Source organism: Spinacia oleracea, chromosome 2 (assembly GCF_020520425.1).
Source record: "Spinacia oleracea cultivar Varoflay chromosome 2, BTI_SOV_V1, whole genome shotgun sequence".
NCBI lineage: Eukaryota > Viridiplantae > Streptophyta > Magnoliopsida > Caryophyllales > Amaranthaceae > Spinacia > Spinacia oleracea.
This window is the reverse complement of record NC_079488.1, coordinates 5,329,808-5,337,376: the sequence shown is the minus strand read 5'-3', so window position 1 is coordinate 5,337,376 and position 7,569 is coordinate 5,329,808.

The window sequence follows — 7,569 nt, the reverse complement described above, 5'->3', positions numbered from 1 at the left end:
CTCTTTGCTGGTACGCTACGTTCAGAGTTCTGGCCTCGTCCCGAGCTTCATCTAGTAGATCCAATGATTCGGACAGAAGTTGGTCATTGCTTTGACCATGGACTCCATCATACCTGTTGTATGCCTGGACCCTTAAGCTTTCTGTTCCAATCTCTACAGGGATGACGGCCTTGGAGCCGTAAACCAGGTGGAAGGGTGTTTGTCCTGTGGCTTCCTTCTCGGTGGTCCGAAGGGACCAAAGTGTTCCTGGGAGCTCTTCTAGCCATTTGCTTTTTTCGTCCTCGACTCTCTTCTTGAGTGCATTGAGGATGAGCTTGTTTGCGGCTTCGGCTTGGCCATTGCTCTGAGGATGGCACACTGCTGAGTAGGCGAGGTGGATACCGAACTATTTGCACCATCTTTGCAGTGGTGTGTTGTCAAATTGCTTCCCATGGTCGAAGACCAATAGCCTCGGTATTCCGAACCTTGTGATGATGTTTTGCCAAATGAACTTGCGGACCTGCTGCTCCGTGATGGAGGAGACTGCTTCGGCCTCAATCCACTTACTGAAGTAGTCGACCCCCACAATCAGCCACTTCTTCTGATTCACAGCCGAAGGGAATGGACCAATGATATCCAAACCCCATTGTGCAAATGGTAGGGGGTAGAGTGTTGCTTGTAGGGTTTGGGCTGGCTGGTGGATTGCAGGTGCGAACTTTTGGCACTTCTCGCATTTTCTTGTCAGCGCCTTTGCTTCGAAAACCATGGTGGGCCACCAAAATCCGGCCCTTAGTGCCTTGTGTGCCAGTGCCCTGCCTCCGATATGATTTCCACATATGCCGAGGTGGATTTCCCTTAGGATATAATCGGCATCGGTTGGGCCTACACATTTCAGCAGTGAGGCTGAGAATGACTTTCTCATAAGCTCTCCGTTGGCGTCAATGATGAACCACCGGTTGAACCTTTTCAGCTTCCTTGCTTGCAGCTTGTCTTCGGGAAGTTCTCCCCTCTCTTTGTATGCAATGACTGCGTCCATCCAACTTGGCTCGAGACGTATATTGCAAACTGTAGGGGGTGGCATGTCGATGCTCCTTTCTTGGTGTACTTCCACATGGACTGACCTGTTTAGGTCAGAGAGCGTTGAGCTTGCAAGTTTGGACAGCGCATCTGCTTATGCGTTTTGACCTCGGGGAATGAGTATGACTTCGAAGGATCTTAACCTTGACGTTAAGGATTTGATTTTTGCTAGGTAAGCTGTCATGCTTGGCCATTTGGCCTCGTACTCCCCTCGGATCTGGTTGGCTACGAGCTGAGAATCAGTCTTGAGACAAACATGTTCGGCTTCAAGAGATAAGCACAGCTCTATTCCTGCGATTGCTGCCTCGTATTCGGCCTCATTGTTGGTTGCTTTGAAACCGAACTTTAGGGCGTACTCTATGCTTTTTCCCACTGGGGGTATCAGTACTACTCCGGCTCCCGAGCCGTTCACTGTGGAAGATCCGTCAGTGTAGACCTCCCATGTTCTCTTGGTGTCATCTAGCACCTCTTGATATGAGCATTCGGCCAAGAAGTCTGCGAGTGCCTGTGCTTTAATGGCCGTCCTCGGCTGATACTTGATTCTGAATTCAGACAGCTCGAAAGCCCAAGCAGCCAACCTTCCCGACCTTTCTATCTTGTCTAGCACTTTCTCCAGTGGCTGGTCGGTTAGTACCACTATTTGATGGGAGTCAAAATAGGGCCTTAGTCTCCGAGCTGCTACCACCACTGCGTATGCTACTTTCTCAATGAGTGGATACCGAGTTTCGGCATCCGTCAGGGTTCGGCTGGTAAAGTAGATTGGCTGTTGCTTCTTTTCTTCCTCTCGGAGGAGTACTGCGCTTACGGTCCCGGGGCTGACTGCGACGTATAAGTGTAGAGCTTCCCCCTCTTTGGGCCTGGCTAGCGTCGGCAGTTGAGCTAGGTGAGCCCTGAGCTGTTGGAATGCATCTTTTTGCTCTTGTTCCCATGTCAGCTCGGGGTCCACTTTCCCCGGGACACCTTTCTTTTTGATGGGTTCTGCTTCTCCTCCTGGGAGGGTTTTGGGTTTTAGAGCTTTGAAGAAGGGTTCCCCTTTATCCGAAGCTTTCGATATGAATCTTGACAGTGCGGCCAACCTGCCCGTTAGCCTTTGCACGTCTCTTTTTGTCTTCGGTTCGGGTAGATCTAGCGCAGCCTGGACCTTGTCCGGGTTCGCGTCTATTCCCCTTTTGCTTACCATGAATCCGAGGAACTTCCCTGACTTTACCCCGAAGACACACTTCTTCGGGTTCAGTTTCATGTTGTGTTTCCTCAGGTCGGCGAAGGTTTCGGCCAGGTCTTTGATGTGATCCTCCTCCTTCACGCTTTTTACTATGGAATCGTCCACATTAATCTCGACGTTCCTTCCCTTTTGATCGGCGAAGACGTGATCAACTAGTTTTTGGTAGGTGGCTCCGGCATTTTTCAATCCGAAGGGCATCATTCTGTAGTTGAACACTCCCGCGCTCGTGATGAAGGCTGTCTTTGCCCTATCGTCGGGGTGCATGAATACTTGATGGTATCCTGAAAAGGCGTCCATGAAGCTCAGCAATGCGTGGCCACTGGTAGAGTCTACCAGCTGATCTATCCTCGGGAGGGGATACCAATCTTTTGGGCAGGCTCGATTCAGATCTGTGAAATCGACACACATGCGCCATGAGCCATTCGCTTTCTTGACCATGACCACATTGGCCAACCATTTGGGGTACCTGCACGGCTCGATGAAGCCTGCCTCTTGCAATTTCTTCACCTCTTCGGCGATAGCTTTGTTTTTCTCCGAGGAATAGTTCCTTTTCTTCTGTTTGATTGGCCGAGCCTCGGGACTGACATCCAGCTTGTGACATATCAACTTCTGATCTATCCCTGGCATGTCAGCCGCCGACCACGCGAAGATGTCTTTGTGATCCCTCAGCAGCTGGATCAACTCTATTCGAAGTCCCGAGCCTCGGCCTTTGCCTATTCGGACACTTCTGTCTGACTCATCCTCTAGGGAAATGTCTTCCATCTCTTGGTCTGATTCGGGGGAAAGGGTCTCTGGTCGAGCATCAACTTCTGCGGGCTTTACCAGGTTGCTCGGCCCCGCCTTTCTCCTCTTGGCCTCTTTTTCTCCACCTGGGGGAGAACTCTTCTCATCTTCGTCCTCGGGACTGTCTCCTAGCCTCGGCTTTCGGATGGCCGTGTGACAGGTTGACCTTTCCATCTCTTGGTCGCCCTTTATCCGCTCGGCGAAGCCAGCATCCGAGACATACATCATCATCTGATGGTATGTGGATGGAACTGCTTGTATCTTGTGGATCATGGTTCGTCCCATGATGACTTTATACACTGAGTCGCAGTCCATCACCAAGAATTCCTCTCGGACGTTTCTTGCCGCCAGGCCTTGGCCGATTGTAACGGGTAGGGTGATCTTTCCTCGGGGAATAGCTGCGGATCCGTTGAATCCGATCAATGGGTAACTGACCTTGGTCAGTGACTCTTCTTCCTCTTCGAGGATGAGCTGTTCGAAACAGTTCCTGAAGATGATGTTGACAGCGCTCCCTCCATCGACTGGTACTCTATGGACGTTGTGGTTGTTGAGATCCATTTCGATCACCAACGGGTCGTCATGTTTGTACTGGGTCCCGAGGCAATCATCAGCGGTGAAAGTCATGTTCGGGGGGGTAGGCTGGTTCTCCCCTACATTGCTGAAGTTGACTCGGTGGGAGAGGGCCCTTAAATGTTTCTTGCTGGCGTGGCCGGACCTTTGTCCTCCAAACACCACTAGAATTGGTTTTTTCTTTTGCCCTTCGGTCTCATGGACCCTTTTCTGGGCTTGCTCTTGCAGCTTACCAGATTTTGCTTTTTCTTTTTCTTCTCTTTCCGCCCTATGGTCAAGCAGGTAACCCTTGAGGTAGCCTCGTCGGATGAGGTCTTCGATGTTATCCTTCAACGAGTTACACTCCTCAGTGGTATGGCCGAAGTCATCGTGGAATTCACACCACTTGTTCTTGTTGCGGTGGCGGGGGTTTGACCTGAGTTTGTCTGGAAGCTTCCATTTTTCATCATCTTTGTGGAGGTTGAAGATTTCTCTTCGGGGTATGGTGAGTGGGGTATAGTTGGTGTACTTGGGTTGAAATTCACCCTTCTTCCCATCTCTCTTGGGACTCGCTTCTCTCGCACCCACCTTCTCTTTCCCCTTTTTTGAGTTGCCCTCGGGCTTACTCTGATTTGCTCTGTTATCTTTCGGATCCGAGGAACCTCTTAGCCTTGCTGCTGCCTTGTTGAACTCTTCGGTTCTGATGAACGCATCTGCCATTTGGAGCACGTCCGCTATCTTGGAGGGGTTTTTCATTGTCAGTTTGTCTTGGAATTTCCCCTCCCGTAGCGCGTGCTTCAAGGCGAAGATTGCTACGTCTGGCTGCAGGTTCGGAATATTGGTGGATTCCTTCATGAATCTGGCCATGAAGTCTCGCAGGCTCTCGTCTCTTTCTTGCTGTATAGAGGTTAGCTCGGCAGTGGTTCGTTCTGGGCGATTGTTGCTCACGAACTGTACACAAAACCTCTTCTTCAGCTTCTTCCAACTTTTGATCGATCCCTTCGGCAACGATCTGAACCATTCCCCAGCGACTCCTGTCAGCGTGGTTGGGAAGTATTTGCACCAGCAGGCTTCGGAGTAGGGACTTAGAAACATCTGCTGTTCGTAAGAGATGACATGATCCCTCGGATCTGTGATTCCGCTGTACGTCAGGTGCGTTGGTAGTCTCACTTTGGGAATTGTCTCCATGAAAATATCATCCGAGAATGGGGAAGATGCTGGAGTCATGATTCTCTTTCCTAGCCTCGCCCTGATACCTTTGCTTCTCGAGTTTCCTCCAAGGGACTGCTCGGGGGCGCGTAGGGGGCTAGGAGTTCGGTCACTTCTCCTTCTCCTTCTCGACTGGCCACTTCCCTCGGGTTGTCTACTGGGCCCACAGGGGCTACCCAGCCTATCATGAACTGAAGGTCGCATTCTGCTATGGACCGAGCTTCGGATCCGAGTTCGATCACTGGCCCCACTTTGGAGAGCTTGGGGTGTTGGAGACGGTGTCGCGAACCATTCTGGCTGCTGTGCAGCTCTTTGTTGCATATCCCACGTGCTCTCTCTCCACCTTGTCATTAGGTGCGTTCCTGACATTGTGGAGAGATCTTGCTCGGGCCTCACATTGTCCTCGTCAGTCGAGGGCATGTTCAGCAATACCTGTCGCCTAGCTCTCCTTGCTTCTCGCCGCGCTGCTGCCTGGGCTTGTTCTTTCTCGTTGAAGAGGAAGTTCTGCATGATGGTGATGGCTGCGGCGAGCTCTTCTCGAGAAGGGAGTGGTCGACTAGTCGTGGCGGTGGCCCTTGTTGGCTGCGACCTCGCCACTGAGTGCAGCTGTTCGCCTCCATCGGATTCCGAATCCGTTTGGACAAGGACATCTCCTACCTGGTTGTTATCGTTGGGCATTTCCATTTTTTATGCGGAAAGTGAAGTATTTTTTGGAGCTTTCAAGTGTTCTTCCCCACAGACGACGCCAAATTGTTCCGGTGTTGAAGTGGATGAAACAATGGGCTTCGAGTGAAGGCCCTTTTTGTGTGTGTTGAAGATCTTGCTAGCTCGAATGTGTTGTGTCCAAATCAACCTGCACAATAAACAAGTTACTAGCCTCGGGGGTGTTTCCGAGGAAATCCCCTCCGATGCCTAAGTAAGAACGATGCTCGGATTCTAGAGAGAGAAGTTCCCTAGAAGAGTAGTCTTGAGGCGTGAAATGGACGTAACTTGGTAAGTGAGCCATGACGGCTTATTTATAGTGTTTGTACAATAAATCCCCTTAGGTTATTTATTGCAAGTGGGCCTTGGGCCTTGATTGGCGGCTGAATAGCCTTTTGGACTGTAGTGGGTTTGATGTTGTTGCTGTGAGCCCTTGGGCTTTGGGCTTAATGGCCCAATTGGTATTCAATTGGGAGCCCAAACATTTTCTATCTGAGATTCTTGACGTTTCACACTCTAAACATTCATTTCCTTTTTCTTTTCAATTCCACTCTCTTTCTTTCTTTCTCCTTCCATTTTCCCCCCTTTCAAACCAGGTATTTCGATTAATAGCTTTTTCTAAATGTTAATTATCTCTTTCTTTGCATATGTGAACTCCCTGTACCTATGATTCTATGGATTGGTGTTCATCGCAATAATTATTTATCATCATTGCAATTCATCAAATTTGGCTATGTTATTCAATATTGGTTTGATTTGATTCTTAATTATTATTAAGTTTTTTGTTTGGGTCTTCAAATTTGATGTTTGGATTGTGTTTATTTAGTTCAATCCATTGTTTATATTTATTTTAGCAATTCGTATTTATTAGACTGGTAATTGATTGAATGATTTGGCTAAGGCTAACGGTATGATGATTTCTATGATATTATTATTCCAGTGAAGCTAGGATTACAGTACCAATGTTAATTAATTCGTATTTGGATGATTGCAGTTCTTGCATAATTCACTCTTTCTGGCTATTTCTTTGGCCAATTTCATTCTTTGTTGTTGGATATCTTCAGTGCCAGACATTCTATTATGAACGGTAAGAAGCATTTTCTCAATTCAATTTACACATATTTTTTTTGTTCTGAAAAATCTCTTGAAATTCAGAAAATGCTAGAGTATTGATTAAATTTGCTTAATTTTATTTTCTTATACGAAGTATTTATTTCATGAAGTGTGAACTGTTGATCCCCAATTTTCCGATTTCATTGATCCACGGGTTTGTTCAATCTTTAGATCTTGGTTTCAAATAATTATAATATTATTGTAGTTTATAGAAAGAAATACTTCATATCTGTTATTCTACCCTCTCCAATGCATAATTTTGTTTAAATTTGTTGGGTTGCTGACTTTCCCTATTTAGGGGAGTAGGCCTTAATGAGGACTTATGCAAAAAACTTTGCAACTTGGTAATTGTTGGGTAAGATTGCTAACCTTTTTTTAGATTTGTTACAACTGCATATTTTTTGGGAGATAGCTAGCTAGGTATGTTGTGTGTTCCTATCATGATTGAATAGGTCCTTAATAAGGCTAATTGTTTCTCAATATTAAACACAGGTTCCCCATGTGGTATTCAATTTGAGAAGAAAATGCTCAACCTTATCTGTCTTTAGTATGATACGGAGTACCTTCAAGCCAACCTTTATTTATCATAATACCTTGGATCCCAATGTCTTTGAACCATATAGTCAATGTGGATTACGTCGGAATTTCAATTGGATTGGGTATAGTAGTTATAGTGTTACATTTATTTTTGTTTTGTAATTGCTATTGTACTTAATTATATTTCAATTCACAATGTCATATCCCTTATTAGTTCTTGGAATTCTCACAAAAAGGTTATAAGATGAATGACTTTTTTCTAATATTGTTTTAGTATTAGTTCCCTCAAAAAAAAACTTAAAGATATTACTCATATAATAGTAAAGACCGTTAAAATTAAAGGTTATCTATCTTTGACATGTAGTAACTTTTGAATTTTTTTTATTTTTTGGCTAATA